This window comes from Oncorhynchus clarkii, chromosome 26 (genome assembly GCF_045791955.1).
Source record: "Oncorhynchus clarkii lewisi isolate Uvic-CL-2024 chromosome 26, UVic_Ocla_1.0, whole genome shotgun sequence".
Classification (NCBI taxonomy): Eukaryota; Metazoa; Chordata; class Actinopteri; order Salmoniformes; family Salmonidae; genus Oncorhynchus; species Oncorhynchus clarkii.
Window position 1 is genome coordinate 40728080 of NC_092172.1, and position 25117 is coordinate 40753196.

At 42.6% G+C, this 25117-nt stretch overlaps 1 protein-coding gene across 1 annotated transcript in view; it reads left to right on the plus strand.

Moving 5' to 3' along the window:
• The first annotated feature begins 400 nt into the window (after positions 1–400).
• Positions 401–25117, plus strand: part of LOC139384889 (leucine-rich repeat-containing protein 4C-like) — a 43257-nt gene continuing 18540 nt past the window's right edge. The window contains exon 1 of the mRNA XM_071129789.1: positions 401–551. The gene's annotated coding sequence lies outside the window, so the exon portion shown is untranslated. The remainder of the gene's footprint in view (positions 552–25117) is intronic.

Below are 25117 nucleotides of genomic sequence, written 5' to 3' on the forward strand. Positions count from 1 at the left end.
TCTGCAAATCCTCCAGTAGGCTATCAGAGAACTGCACCAATAAGGGATGAACATCAATCGAAATGTGGATAGTCCATTTCAATCTCGGTTTATGGCATTAACTGTGTGCGCTCAATAATAATTTCACTGAGAAATCCTATATAGGGCACCACGTTCAGTTCCACAGGAAAGGGCTATATGAAGAAATAGCCACAGACTTATCGCTCTCTCACAAACTCGGCAGCATTTCCCCCCATCGGAATACAAAGTCAAAAGCTACCGGCACCCCGCGGGTTTTCTCCACTGTGGCCACAGGAATGGTGGATTCATCCCCATTTCATGCACCTCTTTTTCATCATTTGTATTTGTTCTTATTGCGTTCGAGGTTCGTTTTCTTACGTTGTTGATTCTGCTGCTGTCGATGTAGACTACGTGTGGTGGCCTCGAATCCTTTCACATGGGTGAGAATTGTGCATCGGTCTTACAGCCAATCCAATCGGATACCTTGGCCCTGGTGTGTTTGATTTTTTTTGCTTCATTCTGAGCACAATCCCATATCTTCGAGAAAATGCGTAAGTATCTTTTATTTGATTTATTCACCTCTTATATCTACATTAAGTTAGGCACTTTAATCTTTCTTATCCATCTCGGCTACTCTTCACGACAGAGTGGTCATTCGGGTGTTCAACACGACACCGTTTTCCGCTATAGACTAATGTCGCTATAATGTCGCTTTAGGCTACATGTGCAATAGTTGATGTTAATTCAAATTTTTTAAAGACATAATTAAACCATGTGAAGCTCTCTCTCTCGCGCGCGCGCTTGCGTGTGTGTATATGTGCATGTGTGTTTGAGAGCGAGAGAGAGAGAGAGAGAGAGAGAGAGAGAGAGAGAGAGAGAGTGGTTAGATAAATATATATGTAATAATAGGCTTTATTTATTTAATGATGGGGTATGGCCTAAACCGTTTGGTGAGACAGTGTGTTTAGGTAGATTCGGGATTCTGTAAATCCCTGTATAGCCATTATACCAATGTTGCTTGAATACGTCATATGGTCATTCATATTCAGCTCAGGTGTGGTTCCTCATGCCGCTTAGTAATGACACATTTGCAGCACGGGGGCCACCAGATTGACCCACCAAATTCTTCAGGTGAGTTCTACAATAGGGTTTCTTAGATTTTGGATGTTTTGAGTAATATTTCTCAACTGACTCGGCCCCCCAATTAGCTTATAACCACTAACTCTGTATCCGTGCATGTTAAATCCACCGTGATATTTATGACGTTCAAAGCAATTGACTCGAGCGGAGTGTCAGCCCACATGAGACTGCTTGTGTCTCAACCCCAGTGGTCTTCCGGTGGCACAGCTGCTAATGGAATGTGATGGAGGTGCATTAGTGTTGATTTCCCCCAATCGGATTCCCGAGCACTGTTGACCAGAAGGAGCATGATGTCTAACCAGGAGTTATGTAATTTGGTGCTGATTCAGATTCTAAATAGTGGGTGTTATATTATAGCTGCGGTGCCTCAACGGGGCGTCACGCTTGGGTGAGTTACGTGTTGATGTGAGCTGTCCATTGGAAGGTGGTGCTGAAAATACTACCCGCGTTAGGATACTGGAGGGCGATACCTTATTAGGCCTCCTATATAGATTTACCCGAGCATGAAAGCATATTCCCCAGAACATGAAAGCACATTTCTTTAGATAGTAATACTGTGTTCATGTAAGTTTCTCCATTATAAATAACCATTAACCTGTATGCCATGTATGTCATTAGCAGGTTTTAAGGCAACTGTGCATTGAGAAAACATGAATGTTTCAATTGGCATGGACTTTAATTTCAATGGTTTCTCACTGTAAACATTGTTTCTTCAGAACATTCATTCAAATATGCATGAAGTATATTATCTCTTCACGTGTTGTTGCATATTCACCATTTGCCAAAAGACCAGCAGCTCAAGAAGAATGATATTTACTTTTTGTCTCATGCTGGTAATAGGAAACCCCTGTCATGTTTTGCCAAAGGCACACATTACCTTAAATCCCATTTATATTTCTTTCAATAATGGCATGTCTGCTATATGCGTAATATACCACTTTAAATTAGTCATGTTTAACTAATCACTATGATGGAAGCTGTTTGGTCTTCTTCTTGAATTACTTCAACCTGAAACTGACTGTTACTATTCCATAGCACTGAATATGTTTAGCAGTGCAAATCATGGAAGCAGATTGCACTCGTGGTGTGAAGTGACACGTCTGTTGGGTCCTGTGAGCATGGAATCAATACAATGTTACATTTCACAGTCTAATGCCTTGATTTATCGACTTAAATCACAGTCTGAGTTTCTCACTGACTTCTGGCCTTAAGCATCTTCAAATATATGAAGTATCAAGGTCTGGCTTGAATGAGTTGCCAAGAGTTTGGTTTGGGATGACATAGAAATTCATATAAATGTTGTGTGATGTTCTCATTTCTCAAAAGCGTTCCCGGGTCGAGCTGAGTTGGTATTCCACACCTTCTGTGGTCTAGATCACATGATATTCATTTAGAGAAATGTCCACGCCTCAATCCTAAATGAGTCAGAAAGATTGATACCATCTAATAATGTGGTGCCAATCTTCCCCAGTCATTTGTTATTGAGAGGATGAACTTTCTTTTAAAGGTCATTCATTAACATTGGGCTATCAGTGTCCTCCAGTGGAGGCTTGTGAAGATCTTGGTCAGCATTGTTCAGTGATAATACTGTAGATTACATGGGGGGCTACATTCACACTGGGGGGGCTAAATTCACCCCGGGCAGCCTAAATTCACACTGGGGGGGGGGGGGGGGGGGGGGGCTGTGTCACAGAATTGAATTATTACCTACAGTTTACTGAAGGTATTTTTACAGTATTGTACTAACAATACTGCATGCTGTTTAGAAAAATATATGCACTAATTACAATATGACCATGCTATGTCTCATTCATACTGAGGAGTTGAACTAAGAGGAAGTAGACACATGGGCCTCCACTGCCTCATACTTCTACTGTAGTCGATACACTGCCTCATACTTCGAATGTAGTTGATACACTGCCTCATACTTCGAATGTAGTCCATACACTGCTTCATACTTCTACTGTAGTCGATATATTGCCTCATACTTCGAATGTAGTTGATACAGTGCCTCATACTTCGAATGTAGTCAATACACTATTTCATACTTATACTGTAGTCCATACACTACCTCATATTCTACTGTAGTTGATATACTACCTCATACTTCTACTGTAGTTGATACACTGCCTCATACTTTGACTGTAGTTGATACACTGCCTCATATTCTACAATAGTCAATACACTGCCTCATACTGATACTGTAGTCCATACACTACCTCATACTTCTACTGTAGTTGATTCACTGCCTCATACTTCTACTGTCATCAATACACTACCTCATACTTCTACTGTAGTCCATACACTGCCTCATACCTCTACTGTAGTTGATACACTGCCTCATATTCTAAAGTAGTTGATATATTGACTCTTACTTCTACTGTAGTACAAACACTGCCTCATACTTTTACTGTAGTTGATACATTGCCTCTTACTTTTACTGTAGTCGATGCATTGCCTCATGCTTCTACTATAGTTGATATACTGCCTCGTACTTCTACCTTAGTCAATATACTGTCTCATACTTATACTGTAGTCAATATACTGTCTCATACTTCTACTGTAGTCAATAAACTGTCTCATACTTATACTGTGGTCAATATACTGCCTCATACTTCTACTGTAGTCAATATACTGTCTCATACTTCTACTATAGTCAATATACTGTCTCATACTTCTACTGTAGTCAATATACTGTCTCATACTTCTACTGTAGTCAATATACTGTCTCATACTTCTACTGTAGTCAATATACTGCCTCATACTTCTACTATAGTCGATATACTGTCTCATACTTCTACTATAGTCAATATACTGTCTCATACTTCTACTGTAGTCAATATACTGTCTCATACTTCTACTGTAGTCGGTATACTGTCTCATACTTCTACTGTAGTCAATATACTGTCTCATACTTCTACTGTAGTCAATATACTGTCTCATACTTCTACTGTAGTCAATATACTGCCTCATACTTCTACTGTAGTCAATATACTGCCTCATACTTCTACTATAGTCGATATACTGTCTCATACTTCTACTATAGTCAATATACTGTCTCATACTTCTACTGTAGTCAATATACTGTCTCATACTTCTACTGTAGTCGGTATACTGTCTCATACTTCTACTGTAGTCAATATACTGTCTCATACTTCTACTGTAGTCAATATACTGTCTCATACTTCTACTGTAGTCAATATACTGCCTCATACTTCTACTGTAGTCAATATACTGTCTCATACTTCTACTGTAGTCAATATACTGGCTCATACTTCTACTGTAGTCAATATACTGTCTCATACTTCTACTGTAGTCAATATACTGTCTCATACTTCTACTGTAGTCAATATACTGCCTCATACTTCTACTGTAGTCAATATACTGCCTCATACTTCTACTGTAGTCAATATACTGCCTCATACTTCTACTGTAGTCAATATACTGCCTCATACTTCTACTGTAGTCAATATACTGTCTCATACTTATACTGTAGTCGGTATACTGTCTCATACTTCTACTGTAGTCAATATACTGGCTCATACTTCTACCGTAGTCAATATACTGTCTCATACTTCTACTGTAGTCAATATACTGTCTCATACTTCTACTGTAGTCAATATACTGCCTCATACTTCTACTGTAGTCAATATACTGCCTCATACTTCTACTGTAGTCAATATACTGCCTCATACTTCTACTGTAGTCAATATACTGTCTCATACTTATACTGTAGTCAATATACTGTCTCATACTTCTACTGTAGTCAATATACTGCCTCATACTTCTACTGTGGTCCATGCCTTTAAGATTATTTATTTAGTTTTGTTTTCACCTCATTTTAACATTCTGTCATAAAAAATGTAATTCATTCTGTCGTTAACTTCTTCGGGATCGGTATCCCTTCCACAGGACGGTTGAGCTAACGTAGGCTAATGGGATTAGCATGAGGTTGTAAGTAACAAGAACGTTTCCTAGGACGTAGACATACAGTGCCTTGCGAAAGTATTCGGCCCCCTTGAACTTTGCGACCTTTTGCCACATTTCAGGCTTCAAACATAAAGATATAAAACTGTATTTTTTTGTGAAGAATCAACAACAAGTGGGACACAATCATGAAGTGGAACGACATTTATTGGATATTTCAAACTTTTTTAACAAATCAAAAACTGAAAAATTGGGCGTGCAAAATTATTCAGCCCCCTTCAGTTAATACTTTGTAGCGCCACCTTTTGCTGCGATTACAGCTGTAAGTCGCTTGGGGTATGTCTCTATCAGTTTTGCACATCGAGAGACTGAATTTTTTTCCCATTCCTCCTTGCAAAACAGCTCGAGCTCAGTGAGGTTGGATGGAGAGCATTTGTGAACAGCAGTTTTCAGTTCTTTCCACAGATTCTCGATTGGATTCAGGTCTGGACTTTGACTTGGCCATTCTAACACCTGGATATGTTTATTTTTGAACCATTCCATTGTAGATTTTGCTTTATGTTTTGGATCATTGTCTTGTTGGAAGACAAATCTCTGTCCCAGTCTCAGGTCTTTTGCAGACTCCATCAGGTTTTCTTCCAGAATGGTCCTGTATTTGGCTCCATCCATCTTCCCATCAATTTTAACCATCTTCCCTGTCCCTGCTGAAGAAAAGCAGGCCCAAACCATGATGCTGCCACCACCATGTTTGACAGTGGGGATGGTGTGTTCAGCTGTGTTACTTTTACGCCAAACATAACGTTTTGCATTGTAGCCAAAAAGTTCAATTTTGGTTTCATCTGACCAGAGCACCTTCTTCCACATGTTTGGTGTATCTCCCAGTTGGCTTGTGGCAAACTTTAAACAACACTTTTTATAGATATCTTTAAGAAATTGCTTTCTTCTTGCCATTCTTCCATAAAGGCCAGATTTGTGCAATATACGACTGATTGTTGTCCTATGGACAGAGTCTCCCACCTCAGCTGTAGATCTCTGCAGTTCATCCAGAGTGATCATGGGCCTCTTGGCTGCATCTCTGATCAGTCTTCTCCTTGTATGAGCTGAAAGTTTAGAGGGACGGCCAGGTCTTGGTAGATTTGCAGTGGTCTGATACTCCTTCCATTTCAATATTATCGCTTGCACAGTGCTCCTTGGGATGTTTAAAGCTTGGGAAATCGTTTTGTATCCAAAACCGGCTTTAAACTTCTTCACAACAGTATCTCGGACCTGCCTGGTGTGTTCCTTGTTCTTCATGATGCTCTCTGCGCTTTTAACGGACCTCTGAGACTATCACAGTGCAGGTGCATTTATACGGAGACTTGATTACACACAGGTGGATTGTATTTATCATCATTAGTCATTTAGGTCAACATTGGATCATTCAGAGATCCTCACTGAACTTCTGGAGAGAGTTTGCTGCACTGAAAGTAAAGGGGCTGAATAATTTTGCACGCCCAATTTTTCAGTTTTTGATTTGTTAAAAAAGTTTGAAATATCCAATAAATGTCGTTCCACTTCATGATTGTGTCCCACTTGTTGTTGATTCTTCACAAAAAAATACAGTTTTATATCTTTATGTTTGAAGCCTGAAATGTGGCAAAAGGTCGCAAAGTTCAAGGTGGCCGAATACTTTCGCAAGGCACTGTATATGATATTGGCAGAAAGCTTCAATTCTTGTTAATCTAACTGCACTGTCCAATTTACAGTAGTATTACAGTGAAAGAATACCATGTTATTGTTTGAGGAGAGCGCATCATTTTCAACATGAAGAATTATTAATAAACAAACTAGGCACATTTGGGCAGTCTTTATACAACATTTTGAACAGAGTTAAATTTGGTCCCTCGGATCAGTCTAACAAGTTGCACATAGACTGCTGCCATCTAGTGGCCAAAATCTAAATTGCACCTGGGCTGGAATAATGCATTATGGCCTTTCTCTTGAATTTCAAAGATGATGGTACAACAAAAAAATATAAAAGAACGTTGTTTTTTTCTTTGTATTATCTTTTACCAGATCTAATGTGTTACATTCTCCAACATCTCTTTCACATTTCCACAAACTTCAAAGTGTTTCCTTTCAAATGGTACCAAGAATATGCATATTCTTGCTTCAGGGCCTGAGCTACAGGCAGTTAGAGTTGGGTATGTAATTTTAGGTGAAAATTGAAAAAAGTATCAATTTTTTATGTTAAAAAACTAGTTTCCCTATCTCAAGAGGTTAAATAAAAATGACTATATTAAGTGTCTATTATGTGCCAAATAAAGTAACAGGGTTGACCGTAACAGAGTTGACGATTTCATCTTTAATCAGCCATAAATCCCCTTGTGACAGGATGAATGGAAGCTTGTAACAAAAAAAGAAATAAATTGTTATTGTTTTTTAGCCTGTCTGTCTACGAGTAACAGGGTTGCTGTGTTATGCTCGACCCATTCAGTTTTCCACCAGAAAATGGTGCTCACCAGGTTTTACACTATTAGATGTTCAATATTTATCTTGAAAAAAAACATTCAAAAATAAATAGTTTCACCATATTAAAACGAGAGTTCAGTTTACAGAACAGGGTTGACCTTAAAACGAGGGCCGGGTTGTTGTTTTTTACCCTAAAATGACACATTTGTTGTTGATTTGGCTTTCTACTCCACCACTTTGGATGATACAATATGATACAATATATGCTAACCTCCCCTGTAATTGTAATGGTAAGAGGATAGCATGTCTTGGGGGTATGATTTAAAATGATAACCTCCCCTGTAATTGTAATGGTAAGAGGATAGCATTTCTTGGGGGTATGATTTAAAATGATAACCTCCCCTGTAATTGTAATGGTGAGAGGTTAGCATGTCTTGGGGGTATGATTTAAAATTATAACCTCCCCTGTAATTGTAATGGTGAGAGGATAGCATGTCTTGGAGGCATGATATTTGTGCCTCTAACTTTCTCACTCATCACTATTCACGATTCATTCAGGACTATCCGTAATCATAGTAGCATCCACATTCATGTAGAAGTGTTTAGAAACATGTTATATTCTTATTCACAATAAATGTGACTCCAAAATGACACAATACATTATTTACCATTCATTTCTATTGGGCACAACATCATCTGAAACACAACCAAAACTTAACAGTAAATGCATCCAACAAGTTTGTGGAGTCACAAGCTGGATGTAGTCAATGCATGCTAGGAATAAGGGAACAAATTCAACATTTTTGACTACTTAAATACACATATGTGAATTTGTCCCAATACTTTTAGTCCCCTAAAATGGGGGAACTATGTACATAAAGTGCTGTAATTTCACAACGGTTCCCCTGATATGGATGAAAATACCCTCAAATTAAAGCTGACAGTCTGCACTTTAACCTCGTAGTCATTGTATCACTTCAAATCCAAAGTGCTGGAGTACAGAGACAAAACAACAACAACAACATGTCACGGTCCCAATACTTTTGGAGGTCACTGTAAATAATCATATTGGGGAAAGGACTTTATCAAAGCAACAAAATAACTAGGCTTTACAACGATGGTGAAAACCTGGAGAGATGTTATGGTTCAGTAGGTTACAGTCTTTACTGGAGGTTACAGAGGGTGCATGGAGGGACATTTCAAAATTGCTGAATTACCAAGTCTTTATTCATATAAAAAAAGTCATATTTATTAAATTCTCCATGTGGTGTTTATTAAAGGGCATTTAATTGAATATAACAGGCTTTTCAAATCCAATATTGGTGCACAATTTCTACTTAAAATATCAAAGGGATGCAAAGGGCACTCATTTAGTGGAATGACCCAGTAGAGAAAGTGCCTTTGGTTCCATCTTGCTCGATTAAAAGATGATACATTTTTTGAGCGTGTCAATCCTGCAACAATCAGCCCACTTACAGTGTCCATCCAGTGCATGTCCGGAATACAAGGTATCTTATCTGCCCCCTACAATTTGACCAGGCATATATATATATTGACAATCTTTCTCAATTAATAATGTATATTCATCTTATAAAAATGGTGCATATGTTGATATAGCCATGGATGGTTACAGTATATGAGCCTTGCTGTCAGACAGCCACTGTTAGGGTCCTTTAATGTGAAAACAATCACTGTTGATTTTCATTGTTCCCCTCTAATCAGGAACAGATTTAGACCTGGGACACCAGGACACTAGGCGAGTGCAATTAATTATCAGGTAGATAAGACAACCAGCAGTACATCGGACTTCCAGGCTCGGATTTAAACCCCTTTGACTTAGATAAACCTTTGGTGACTCTATTGACTAGCCTGTTTAAACCACACTGGAATGCTGCAGTGTTCAGTGGTGTAACCAGGCTAGTCAATTGACATGCATCACTTAAATGTCTCCCAGCTCTGCTTCCAGTAGGCATCTGCTGCCTGCTTCCATTGAGTGTTATACGACTGCAAGCCAAGGAAATAAAATGTTCAGGAATGTTCATTTCTGACTGTCTTGGACGTTTGTCAACGGCAAACATGCTGATCCATTTGTTCAGATCATTATCTTTCCTGTTGTACTCGTACTGTACAGGATTGATGTTCAATAGTGTTTCAGTTGAGGGATCTACTGAAGAGAAATTCCACAGGGAGACAAATTCCACAGTATGTGTGTGCGTGAGTGTCTGTCTGTGCATGTTTATGAGTGTCTGTGTATCTGTGTGTGTCTGTTTGTCTGTGACCCTCCTTTCTAGTAAACAACGATCTCCCTCACCTTGTGTCTCCTGCTCAAACCCTAATCAGCTGTTCTGTCCTTCTGAAGTGGGGCTTCCCCAACATCACAGAGCACTGACCCTGATTTAGCCCCTATCTTCCTGCCCATCCAGTCTTGGTGGATGGTTACTGAACCACCCTCCCCCTGATGAAACATATGTTTGTGTCAGGTCTGGAGACAGCTAGCCATATCTCGATGAAGTTGACTGCTTGTGAATGAGTTCGACCAACGTATCAGCCTGGCCAGACCGATGGAACTCTTCTCAGTATTCCAGCCACTGTGGCAGTCAGGATCGTCATGGTTCCGTGCTCCTGAAAGAGGATTATTCAGCCTGTTCCGCAGCCTGTCACTCTGCAATCCTGACATTTAAATCAAAGTTAGCATGCTAAATGTGAAGAAGCCAGGCCTGTCCCGTTGTCTGTGATGTTGGCTTTCTGTCTAATGTGGTTTAAACTTTACAGATGGCTTCTTATCCCAGAGAGGGACACAGTTCAGAGGGTTGTTGACAAGGACCGGAAAATACTATGCTAACACTTTACGTAGAACCAGCAGGTAGATTGTTTGTCATAATGCGTTAAGACTTTTCACAGGAACGTAGAATATGAACCAGGATATAGAATGAGACTTTTCACAGGAATGTAGTATATGAACCAGGATATAGAATGAGACTTTTCACAGGAACGTAGTATATGAACCAGGATATAGAATGAGACTTTTCATAGGAACGTAGAATATGAACCAGGATATAGAATGAGACTTTTCACAGGAACGTAGTATATGAACCAGGATATAGAATGAGACTTTTCACAGGAACGTAGAATATGAACCAGGATATAGAATGAGACTTTTCATAGGAACGTAGTATATGAACCAGGATATAGAATGCAAGCGCGTTTTGCGTCAGAACTGCCCCACGCCTCCAACCATTGATGTTTATTTTTGAGACTCTGGGAAAGTCTAGGTCAGAGAAACACTAAACTTCCTCCTCTCTCTCACTGATTCCGTGGATGGAATCTCAAGGGCTCATCTAATGAGTTCGTTCCAAAAACACAGAGTCTACAGTATGCAGGCCTGAGGAGTTTAGAAGATCATCATATCATATTGATGTGCTTCCTGATACTTCAAACATTTCTCTAATTACTGCAAACGTCTGATGACCTGCGCAGACCTGCGCAGAATGTGTGCATCTGAAACACACCCATTCACTGAGTCACTGCAGGTATAGAATCTTCCTCTGTATGGCAGAGCTTTGACCAATAGAGCGTAGCTACAGTGTAAACCAACCACCCACCAACAAGCCCTGGTTGGCACCTTTCTGCCTACCTAATCACACTCCTACACATGACAGAATCCAACAGTGCTCCAGATAAAATACAGCTATTTCAGTAGAAGGTGCCTCTGATAAAATACAGCTATTTCAGTAGAAGATGCCTCTGATAAAATACAGCTATTTCAGTAGAAGATGCCTCTGATAAAATACAGCTATTTCAGTAGAAGATGCCTCTGATAAAATACAGCTATTTCAGTAGAAGGTGAATCTCATATAAAATACAGCTATTTCAGTAGAAGATGCCTCTGATAAAATACAGCTATTTCAGTAGAAGATGCCTCTGATAAAATACAGCTATTTCAGTAGAAGATGCCTCTGATAAAATACAGCTATTTTAGTAGAAGATGCCTCTGATAAAATACAGCTATTTCAGTAGAAGATGCCTCTGATAAAATACAGCTATATCAGTAGAAGATGCCACTGATAATATACAGCTATTTCAGTAGAAGGTGCCTCTGATAAAATACAGCTATTTCAGTAGAAGATGCCTCTGATAAAATACAGCTATTTCAGTAGAAGATGCCTCTGATAAAATACAGGCCTCTGCTTAAAAACCGCTAATGCTAAAGAGCTCCAAAGGGCTTTGCCACGAAGCGTCTGCATATCTCATCTGGTAATATCCGTAGGAAGCCTTTGAGCACACTCCTTCTTACCAGGAAAACCCTTTAGAAATTCTTAGTAATAACTAAAGCGATGATAGATTGTCATGTGGATGGAGGAAGCTGATCTTTGTTCACTCACTCCTTTTATTTCTCAAATCCCACCCTGCTTTCTTTACCTCTACTCTACTCTCTCCATCTCCTTTTCTCTCTCTCGTTTTATTGTCTGTTTACCTAACTCTTAAAGAGATGGTCGTGATAACTCCACTCCAGTGAACATGCAGATATTCCCTCACAGTCATTCATCATGAGGAAATGGAGTCAGTAATTTGTGGTCTATAGTGACCAATCAAATGTGGAGTGAATTACTAACTCAATTCATGTTTGTCCTCTGAACAGACCAATCCGACAGGTCTCACTGACATGCTTTGCATCTTCTGACTAAGGAAATGGGGCTACTGTATGCTGCTTGAGCTAGTCTTGTCCATGGAAGGTTACCTCATCAGTCATATGGTTCTGTTCAGCGTAGGTTGGTTAGAAACTGCAGCAGTCTTGTCCTTGGAAGGTTACCTCATCAGTCATATGGTTCTGTTCAGCGTAGGTTTGTTAGAAACTGCAGCAGTCTTGTCCTTGGAAGGTTACCTCATCAGTCGTATGGTTCTGTTCAGCGTAGGTTGGTTAGAAACTGCAGCAGTCTTGTCCTTGGAAGGTTACCTCCTCAGTCGTATGGTTCTGTTCAGCGTAGGTTGGTTAGAAACTGCAGCAGTCTTGTCCTTGGAAGGTTACCTCATCAGTCGTATGGTTCTGTTCAGCATAGGTTGGTTAGAAACTGCAGCAGTCTTGTCCTTGGAAGGTTACCTCATCAGTCATATGGTTCTGTTCAGCGTGGCAGCAGTTCTGTTCAGCGTAGGCTGGTTAGAAACTGCAGCAGTCTTGTCCTTGGAAGGTTACCTCCTCAGTCGTATGGTTCTGTTCAGCGTAGGCTGGTTAGAAACTGCAGCAGTCTTGTCCTTGGAAGGTTACCTCATCAATCGTATGGTTCTGTTCAGCGTAGGCTGGTTAGAAACTGCAGCAGTCTTGTCCTTGGAAGGTTACCTCATCAATCGTATGGTTCTGTTCAGCGTAGGCTGGTTAGAAACTGCAGCAGTCTTGTCCTTGGAAGGTTACCTCCTCAGTCGTATGGTTCTGTTCAGCGTAGGTTGGTTAGAAACTGCAGCAGTCTTGTCCTTGGAAGGTTACCTCATCAGTCGTATGGTTCTGTTCAGCGTAGGTTGGTTAGAAACTGCAGCAGTCTTGTCCTTGGAAGGTTACCTCCTCAGTCGTATGGTTCTGTTCAGCGTAGGCTGGTTAGAAACTGCAGCAGTCTTGCCTTATATTTCCTATTGCTGTTATATCTTGTGTGCTAATCTTACGTTGTAGAATAATTCACGGGCGGATAAATGTAATCTTTTAATACAATATTTACCATGTTATTTGAAACCAAGCTTTAGTGCAGTGGGCAAAATGTTAGTCTTACCAGAAAACTTCCCAATGCCACTTTTGATTGAATTGTCCTGCAATCATATACATGCTGGTGTGTTTGCGTAGTATTTTGTTTGGCCAGGTATTCCTTTAGGACACACTTAGCCCTCCACTCTGTTGCTCTAGAGTAGCCATGCTACGGTACACATGGCAGGTTGGAGTTCTGCCATCGTTCGGCTTCAGGGCAGGGGTTGGGTGGAGAGCATCCTCCAATAAAACAGAGGTTTATTTGACACATAATCCGAATACAGCAGAGACCTTACTGTGAAATGCTGATGGACAAGCCCTTAACCAACAATTTCCTCCCAAAAAAGTCAGACAAATCTGCTAAATAAACTAAAGGAAAAATAGTAGCACAATAAAAATAACAGTAACGAGACTATATACAGGGGGTAACGGGACTGAGTCAATGTGCGGGGGTAACGGGACTGAGTCAATGTGCGGGGGTAACGGGACTGAGTCAATGTGCGGGGGTAACGGGACTGAGTCAATGTGCGGGGGTAACGGGACTGAGTCAATGTGCGGGGGTAACGGGACTGAGTCAATGTGCGGGGGTAACGGGACTGAGTCAATGTGCGGGGGTAACGAGACTATATACAGGGGGTAACGGGACTGAGTCAATGTGCGGGGGTAACGGGACTGAGTCAATGTGCGGGGGTAACGGGACTGAGTCAATGTGCGGGGGTAACGGGACTGAGTCAATGTGCGGGGGTAACGAGACTATATACAGGGGGTAACGGGACTGAGTCAATGTGCGGGGGTAACGAGACTATATACAGGGGGTAACGGGACTGAGTCAATGTGCGGGGTAACGGGACTGAGTCAATGTGCGGGGGTAACGGGACTGAGTCAATGTGCGGGGGTAACGGGACTGAGTCAATGTGCGGGGGTAACGAGACTATATACAGGGGGTAACGGGACTGAGTCAATGTGCGGGGGTAACGGGACTGAGTCAATGTGCGGGGTAACGGGACTGAGTCAATGTGCGGGGGTAACGGGACTGAGTCAATGTGCGGGGGTAACGGGACTGAGTCAATGTGCGGGGGTAACGGGACTGAGTCAATGTGCGGGGGTAATGGGACTGAGTCAATGTGCGGGGGTAACGGGACTGAGTCAATGTGCGGGGGTAACGGGACTGAGTCAATGTGCGGGGGTAACGGGACTGAGTCAATGTGCGGGGTAACGGGACTGAGTCAATGTGCGGGGGTAACGGGACTGAGTCAATGTGCGGGGGTAATGGGACTGAGTCAATATGCGGGGGTAATGGGACTGAGTCAATGTGCGGGGGTAACGGGACTGAGTCAATGTGCGGGGGTAACGGGACTGAGTCAATGTGCGGGGGTAACGGGACTGAGTCAATGTGCGGGGGTAACGGGACTGAGTCAATGTGCGGGGGTAACGGGACTGAGTCAATGTGCGGGGGTAATGGGACTGAGTCAATGTGCGGGGGTACAGGGTAGTCGAGGTAATTGAGGTAATATGTACTATACATGTAGGTAGGGGTAAAGTGACTACGGATAGATAATAAACAGAGAGTAACAGCTGTGTGTGTGTGTCACTGTAGTATGTGTGTGTGTGTGTGTGTGTGTCAATGTGTGTCAGTGTGGTGTGTGTGAGTGTGTGGTTAGAGTCCAGTGAGTGCACATCGAGCCTGTGTACGAGGCCTGGATGAGGAGTGCATAGTATTTTGGTACACATTTCTTAATTAGATCTTCAGCTAATTTAGATTTTAAATTCCAACCTTGCGAAGGGTTTAGAAATCCGTTTTTATGGGGGTTGTCACTAAAGCATAGAATCCTATTGCCATGATTGTGACAGATGGAATTCATGTAGTGTTTGAAAATAGTGTTTGAAAATTCATTTACCAGGTAGGCTACCTTGAGCTGTCACATGTTTATTTATTTATTTTATTTTATTTCACCTTTTATTTAACCAGGTAGGCCAGTTGAGAACACCTTTATTTAACCAGGTAGGCTAGTTGAGAACACCTTTATTTAACCAGGTAGGCTAGTTGAGAACACCTTTATTTAACCAGGTAGGCTAGTTGAGAACACCTTTATTTAACCAGGTAGGCTAGTTGAGAACACCTTTATTTAACCAGGTAGGCTAGTTGAGAACACCTTTATTTAACCAGGTAGGCTAGTTGAGAACACCTTTATTTAACCAGGTAGGCTAGTTGAGAACACCTTTATTTAACCAGGTAGGCTAGTTGAGAACACCTTTATTTAACCAGGTAGGCTAGTTGAGAACACCTTTATTTAACCAGGTAGGCTAGTTGAGAACACCTTTATTTAACCAGGTAGGCTAGTTGAGAACACCTTTATTTAACCAGGTAGGCTAGTTGAGAACACCTTTATTTAACCAGGTAGGCTAGTTGAGAACACCTTTATTTAACCAGGTAGGCTAGTTGAGAACACCTTTATTTAACCAGGTAGGCTAGTTGAGAACACCTTTATTTAACCAGGTAGGCTAGTTGAGAACACCTTTATTTAACCAGGTAGGCTAGTTGAGAACACCTTTATTTAACCAGGTAGGCTAGTTGAGAACACCTTTATTTAACCAGGTAGGCTAGTTGAGAACACCTTTATTTAACCAGGTAGGCTAGTTGAGAACACCTTTATTTAACCAGGTAGGCTAGTTGAGAACACCTTTATTTAACCAGGTAGGCTAGTTGAGAACACCTTTATTTAACCAGGTAGGCTAGTTGAGAACACCTTTATTTAACCAGGTAGGCTAGTTGAGAACACCTTTATTTAACCAGGTAGGCTAGTTGAGAACACCTTTATTTAACCAGGTAGGCTAGTTGAGAACACCTTTATTTAACCAGGTAGGCTAGTTGAGAACACCTTTATTTAACCAGGTAGGCTAGTTGAGAACACCTTTATTTAACCAGGTAGGCTAGTTGAGAACACCTTTATTTAACCAGGTAGGCTAGTTGAGAACACCTTTATTTAACCAGGTAGGCTAGTTGAGAACACCTTTATTTAACCAGGTAGGCTAGTTGAGAACACCTTTATTTAACCAGGTAGGCTAGTTGAGAACACCTTTATTTAACCAGGTAGGCTAGTTGAGAACACCTTTATTTAACCAGGTAGGCTAGTTGAGAACACCTTTATTTAACCAGGTAGGCTAGTTGAGAACACCTTTATTTAACCAGGTAGGCTAGTTGAGAACACCTTTATTTAACCAGGGAGGCTAGTTGAGAACACCTTTATTTAACCAGGTAGGCTAGTTGAGAACACCTTTATTTAACCAGGTAGGCTAGTTGAGAACACCTTTATTTAACCAGGTAGGCTAGTTGAGAACAAGTTCTCATTTACAATTGCGACCTGGCCAAGATAAAGCAAAGCAGTTCGACACATACAACGACACAGAGTTACACATGGAGTAAATGAGAGTGTGTGTTCTATCAGCGCTAACACACCTGATTCAACTGGTCAACTCATTCTTCGAGCCCTTGATTAGCTAGATCATGTGTGTTCTATCAGCGCTAAAACACCTGATTCAACTGGTCAACTCATTCTTCGAGCCCTTGATTAGCTAGATCATGTGTGTTCTATCAGCGCTAACACACCTGATTCAACTGGTCAACTCATTCTTCAAGCCCTTGATTAGCTAGATCATGTGTGTTCTATCAGCGCTAACACACCTGATTCAACTGGTCAACTCATTCTTCGAGCCCTTGATTAGCTAGATCATGTGTGTTCTATCAGCGCTAACACACCTGATTCAACTGGTCAACTCATTCTTCGAGCCCTTGATTAGCTAGATCATGTGTGTTCTATCAGCGCTAAAACACCTGATTCAACTGGTCAACTCATTCTTCGAGCCCTTGATTAGCTAGATCATGTGTGTTCTATCAGCGCTAAAACACCTGATTCAACTGGTCAACTCATTCTTCAAGCCCTTGATTAGCTAGATCATGTGTGTTCTATCAGCGCTAAAACACCTGATTCAACTGGTCAACTCATTCTTCGAGCCCTTGATTAGCTAGATCATGTGTGTTCTATCAGCGCTAACACACCTGATTCAACTGGTCAACTCATTCTTCGAGCCCTTGATTAGCTAGATCATGTGTGTTCTATCAGCGCTAAAACACCTGATTCAACTGGTCAACTCATTCTTCAAGCCCTTGATTAGCTAGATCATGTGTGTTCTATCAGCGCTAACACACCTGATTCAACTGGTCAACTCATTCTTCAAGCCCTTGATTAGCTAGATCATGTGTGTTCTATCAGCGCTAACACACCTGATTCAACTGGTCAACTCATTCTTCAAGCCCTTGATTAGCTAGATAAGGTGTGCTAGTGCTGGGATTTAACAAGGAGTGGATTGGTCAATACTCCTGAGGAGTGGATTGGTCAATACTAATCTAGCACGGTAGGTTTGAGAGACATGGATTGGTCAAGACTGATCTAGCACGGTAGGTTTGGGACACATGGATTGGTCAAGACTGATCTAGCACGGTAGGTTTGGGAGACATGGATTGGTCAAGACTGATCTAGCACAGTAGATATGGGAGACATGGATTGGTCAATACTGATCTAGCACGGTAGGTTTGGGAGACATGGATTGGTCAAGACTGACCTAGCACGGTAGGTATGGGAGACATGGATTGGTCAATACTGATCTAGCACAGTAGGTATGGGAGACATGGATTGGTCAAGACTGATCTAGCACAGTAAGTATGGGAGACATGGATTGGTCAAGACTGATCTAGCACAGTAGGTATGGGAGACATGGATTGGTCAAGACTGATCTAGCACAGTAGGTATGGGAGACATGGATTGGTCAAGACTGATCTAGCACGGTAGGTATGGGAGACATGGATTGGTCAATACTGATCTAGCACAGTAGATATGGGAGACATGGATTGGTCAACACTGATCTAACACAGTAGGTATGGGAGACATGGATTGGTCAATACTGATCTAGTACAGTAGGTATGGGAGACATGGATTGGTTAAGACTGATCTAGTACAGTAGGTATGGGAGACATGGATTGGTCAATACTGATCTAGTACAGTAGGTATGGGAGACATGGATTGGGCAAGACTGATCTAGCACAGTAAGTATGGGAGACATGGATTGGTCAAGCCTGATCTAGCACGGTAGGTATGGGAGACATGGATTGGTTAACACTGATCTAGTACAGTAGGTATGGGAGACTCATTCTGGTCATGAAAGGTCATTATTATCATTAGATGACAGATAAACATGAATGCAGACATGAAAAGGCACGGATTACAATGCATGTATACATACATATTGGCTCTACCATAGCAATAGCAAGTCAACAACAATGGTTGTGATCAGACTAATACACAGGAGAGAGAGAGAGAGAACCGGGCCTCATATCTAGAAATCCACTAGCAGACGTTGACTTAATTGTTGATTACGGGGACTCCCAGTCCCGGCGATATCATATTCATGAGCCAAATGGTGCATGTTGTAATATGCATGAGCAAATTAGATGTGTGAAGAACAAGAGGAGGCTGCTCCAAATGCACCGGGATTCAAAAACACTACTTTGATTCTTTTTTTCTGCCATAATAAATTGATGAAAATGTTGTTTTCTTGTATCATTGATCCAGTTACTATGTTTCCTGCAGCAATGCAGTCACTTTCTCATTTATGGGGATTCATCAGAGAAAAGGAAATGGAGGGTGTCTTTGTGGGGCCATATTATCTGAGTCTTATTCATTGGGGAACACGTAGCAAAACTTTTACAACAGAGAACAAACACTAGCGTCTCTCATTGGACTGCCTCTGCTATTCGCCTCCTGTTTCATTCCGTTTTCTTCCATTCGGTGCCAAATGAATACAACCCTGTTAGCCTGGGCTGGAGAACATAAGGGTGTCTAATTAAACAGAGCTGTGTTTAAAGGTCCCTCTTCAGATGAGGCTGTGTTCATGACCCAGGATCAATGAGACAGGCCTTTTCTGCAGCATGGAGCCAGTCAGTGCCGGACAAGGGGACGAGCAGCTACGAGGGCCACGAGGGACGTGCGCAGGAGAAAAGATGACTGTATCTCATAAAGATTACACTTGTGGATGATGTCAGAGGAGAGAATACTTTTACACACATTTTATTGTAGGGTTTGTCGCTGTGATACGTAGGAATCTGCTTATGAAATTCTAATAAGTTGCAAATCAGGCATTGTTGAGCGCTTGTCAAATATTACTGTAGCTAATACTTAATTCTTGCAATGCAACAAGCTTAAGCTGCAATGCCGAATAAGGCACCTATAACCTCTGCAAATAGCATATAAGACGCATAGAAGTACATAAGTCATGTGGACGCTGAAAACTAAGGTGTTACATAAACAAAGGCTCATTTCACACTTCATAGGCCAGGGGGCTTGGCTGCTGGGGCGCTCCAGCTTACAGAGCCTTCAGAAACCATTACACACCCATTGAAATATTCCACATGTTGTTGTTACAGCCTGAATTGAAAAATGTATGAAATAAAAAAAAATCTCACCTATCCTCAAACAATACCCCATAATGACATCACAATACCCCATAATGACATCACAATACCCCATAATGACATCACAATACCCCATAATGACATCACAATACCCCATAATGACATCACAATACCCCATAATGACATCACAATACCCCATAATGACAAAAGTGAAAACATGTTTTTAGAAATCTTAGTAAATGTATTGAAAAATATATACAGAAATCTAATTGACATAAGTATTCACACCCCTGAGTCAATACTTAGTAGAATCACCTTTGGTGGCTATTACAGCTTTGAGTTGTCTTGGTTTTGTCTGTATCAGCTTTGAGTCGTCTAGGGGATGTTTGGATCAGCTTTGAGTCGTCTTGGGGATGTCTGGATCAGCTTTGAGTCGTCTAGGGTATGTCTGGATCAGCTTTGAGTCGTCTTGGGGATGTCTGGATCAGCTTTGAGTCATCTAGGGTATGTCTGGATCAGCTTTGAGTTGTCTTGGGGATGTCTGGATCAGCTTTGAGTCATCTTGGGGATGTCTGGATCAGCTTTGAGTCATCTTGGGGATGTCTGGATCAGCTTTGCACATCTGGATTTGGGGATTTTATCAAGCTCTGTTCAGTTAGATGGAGAGAGGCAGTGAACAGCAATCTTGAAGTCTTTCCACAGATTTTGGGATTTGGCTGGGCCACTCAAGGACTTTCACATTCTTGATCTGAAGCCATTCCAGCGTTGCTTTGGCTGTATGCATTGTCCTGTTGGAACGTAAATCCTCTCCCCAGTCTAAGGCCATTTGCACTATGAAGCAGGTTCTCATCAAGGGTTTGCCTATGTGTGGCACCATTCATTGTTCCCTCTATCCTTACCAGTCCAGGCCACTGAAAAGCATCAACATTTCACGATGCTGCCACCACCATGCTTCACAGTAGGGATGGTGTTAGATGGGTGATGTGCTGTGCCTGTCTTTTCCAGACATAGCGCTTTGCATTCTGGCCAAATAGTTCATTTTTGGTCTCATCACACCACAATATTTTGTCTTATGCTCTGAGTCCTTCACGGGCCTTTTTGCAAACTCCAGGCATCCTGTAATGTGCATTTTTCTCAGAAGTGGCTTCCGTCTGGCCACTCTCCCATAAAACCCCGATTGGTGAAGTGCTGTAGAGACTGTTGTCCTTCTGGCAGGATCTCCCATCTCAGCCAAGGGGCTTCGTAGTTCTGTCAGAGTGGTCATTGGGTTCTTGGTCACTTTCCTGACCAACGTCTTTCTTGCCAGGTTGCTCAGTTTGGTAGGACTGCCAGCTCTAGGCAGATTCTGGGTATTTCCCCCCCCCAAAAAAACAATCCCCAATGATTGAGACCACTGTGCTCTTGGAAACGTTCAACACTCGAGAAATTACACCCTTCCCCAGATATCTGCCTATCATCACAATTCTATTTCGGAGATGGTATAGCTTCTGCTCTGACATGCACTGTCAGCTGTGATTTCTTATAGTGGGACCATATATAGACAGGTGTGTTTATTTCTAAATCATGTCTAAACAATTGAATTTATCACAGGTGGACTTCAATCAAGTTGTGGTGACAGCTCAAGGATAATCAAAATAAATTGGATGCACCTGAGCTCAATTTGAAGTGGCATAGCAAAGGGGTGTGAATAATTATGTAAATTAAATTTCTGTATTTCATTTTCAACAAATGTGCAAACATTTGTAAAAACATGTTTTTATGGGGTATTGTGTGTAGATGGGTGAGAGAGAAAAATCAATGTAACCCATGTTGAATTCAGGCTGTAACAACAACAAAATGTAGAATAAGTCAAGTGGTATGAATACTTTCTGATGGCACTGTAGGGGCTTGGCATGGCAAGGCATTGGAGCTGGACTCTGGCTCTCTGGCCGTTCCAGCCACCAGCACGTCAGTGCATCTCAGCTCTTTACAAGATTGCTTGTGTAATGCCATCTGTATTCAGGGGATGAGTGCCTACATTTTGCACCCAGGCAAAGAGAAAGAGAGAGAGAGGGAGAGAGGGAGGGAGAGAGACAGACGCAGAGAGAGAGAGAGAGAGAGAGAGAGCTCCTGTCCAGCAGCCATAACTCCACATTGCTTTTTCTCTGCTCTCACTCTACCTCTTGTCCTTCTCGTAAAGGAAAACAAATGCCCCAATGTGATGTTACAGTACAGATATGTGAATTGGGTGAAGATTCAAAAAAGAGAATCAATTCAACACCACGGAGATCTCTTACTATGGTGGATTTTTTCTTTTTACATTTTCACACAAAATTGTCAATCCTTCCATTTACAAGTGTTCACATTTATGAGTATTCATCTGGAAGTGCTGCTATATGCTAAATTAATCACAAAGTCTGAGGCTTGATTGCACTGATTGAAACAGCAATCTCTTTAGAATGATGTGGGAAAAATCCATTGTTACCTATAATAGCACTTTCCATTTTGGACCGAGCTGTGTTTTTAATTACTATACATGGTGAATTAGCTAATGAATAATGAATGGTATTCCACACGCTAAGTGCTCCGACTGCTAATGTACTGAACCTTTATTTTTCTCTCCATCTCTCCTCCTCTCTCTCTGTCTCTCTCCCTCGCTCTCCCTCGCTCTCAGTTGATTAGGTTTCCCTCTGTAAGGCATTATCTAGTGTGTTGAAGAGATAGTTCCAGTCCCCCTTCTCTATCTCTGTACCTTGTTTGTATTGAACAGTAATGTATGACTGCTGGCTGGGCGGGCAGCAGCATAGACGCAGCATGAGGTCCATCAGTATTGTGTAGATAGATGGCATGTCAAAAGACAACATATGTAATCCTCCACCACTACAGAGATGACAACGTTTCTATGAGAAGGGTTTTGTACACACACACACACACACACACACGCACACACACACACACACACACACACACACACACACACACACACACACACACACACACAGAGAGAGAGACACATGCTTTGAAGCGCAGACACACACAACACACACATGGTGTCACCCTCAAAGAGGTTTAATCTCTCTCCCGCTCTCCCGGTCCCCCTGGACTTCCAGACCTCAATCTTCTTGCTTTAAGACCCCCCCCCACCCCCTCCCCCCCACTGAGCTTCATGTGTTTCCGGCAGAAATATCAAAGCAGATTACTATGAAGAAAGGAGAATAGAAAACCACAAATTCACACCGCTGAGACGTTCCTAATTCTTTATTCATTCAGCCCAAATATATTTGATGGTTTAGTTTTTTTACTGATTCTTTAATCCTCTGTTCACCCTTCATAATAGTGAAGATAATTATAGTTGTCTGCTTGAGGTGAATTGAATTTCTTTGCTGAAAGTGACTGTAGGTCGTAGGTTGAGGTGTGCTGGAAGACGATGAGGCTCGTGTCTGGGGTGGAGTGGAGATGTGCTGAGCTATAGTTTATAGCTAACAACGTCGTAGCCGCGGTGCTGACTGGTAATTTATGCATTGGAACATGGTGCACTAAGTTCAGCAAGGATTTTTTAATCACCTCATAATTACTTTTCGGTTTCTCAGGGAATCATTGTAACAAGTACTATGTGCCATTTGGTAACAAGCTGTTGTGATGAGTTATTCCTCTCTGGTTGACTACAGGACCAAGAGGTGGTTTTGATATCTCTACTCCAATCTGATATTCAGTGTCCACATGGGGCCAACAACAGGGGCTATACATTTGATGTGATAATGCTATGTAGGTGGATATGTTTTCTCTCAGATATTGTATGAATGGAATCAACCTCCCCGGTATGCTTGGTAAGGATCCGATGTGTAATGGCAGACACACTGTATCAGGCATTAACAAAAAATCCTACAGCAAATAGCATCTGTTTTCATTATCCTGCAGTCTAATGTTGGTTCGTCACAGCACAGAGACAGAATGCTCCTGTCCTTTTCATCTCCCTGCACACCGATGGTCTGAATGCATAGCCAAACAGCTGTGACAGGGCAGAAGACAGGATACACCCTAGTGAACTAATCCCTCTCTCAAAATGTGCATTTTACATGCTGTAGTCAGTGGTATCCTGCCAAGATGGCCGCCGAGGCGCTAGCATTGTGCTGTTTGACTTTAATTTAGAATCTCCTTCAACACCCTCTGACTGATTGACTGACTGACCGAACCTCTGACTTATTGACTGACCGACTGACTGACGAACCGACTGGCCGACCCTCTGACTGACTGACTGACTGACTAACTGACGAACTGACTGGCCGACCCTCTGACTGACTGACTGACTGGCCGACCCTCTGACTGACTGACTGACCGACTGACTGACGAACCGACTGGCCGACCCTCTGACTGATTGACTGACCGACTGACTGACGAACCGACTGGCCGACCCTCTGACTGACTGACGAACCGACTGGCCGACCCTCTGACTGACTGACTGACTGGCCGACCCTCTGACTGACTGACGAACCGACTGGCCAACCCTCTGACTGACTGACGAACCGACTGGCCGACCCTCTGACTGACTGACGAACCGACTGGCCGACCCTCTGACGGACTGACGAACCGACTGGCCGACCCTCTGACTGACTGACGAACCGACTGGCCGACCCTCTGACTGACTGACGAACCGACTGGCCGACCCTCTGACTGACTGACGAACCGACTGGCCGACCCTCTGACTGACTGACGAACCGACTGGCCGACCCTCTGACTGACTGACGAACCGACTGGCCGACCCTCTGACTGACTGACGAACCGACTGGCCGACCCTCTGACTGACTGACGAACCGACTGGCCGACCCTCTGACTGACTGACGAACCGACTGGCCGACCCTCTGACTGACTGACGAACCGACTGGCCGACCCTCTGACTGATTGACTGACAGACTGACTGACGAACCGACTGGCCGACCCTCTGACTGACTGACTGACTGGCCGACCCTCTGACTGACTGACTGACCGACTGACTGACGAACCGACTGGCCGACCCTCTGACTGACTGACGAACCGACTGGCCGACCCTCTGACTGACTGACTGACTGGCCGACCCTCTGACTGACTGACGAACCGACTGGCCAACCCTCTGACTGACTGACGAACCGACTGGCCGACCCTCTGACTGACTGACGAACCGACTGGCCGACCCTCTGACGGACTGACGAACCGACTGGCCGACCCTCTGACTGACTGACGAACCGACTGGCCGACCCTCTGACTGACTGACGAACCGACTGGCCGACCCTCTGACTGACTGACGAACCGACTGGCCGACCCTCTGACTGACTGATGAACCGACTGGCCGACCCTCTGACTGACTGACGAACCGACTGGCCGACCCTCTGACTGACTGACGAACCGACTGGCCGACCCTCTGACTGACTGACGAACCGACTGGCCGACCC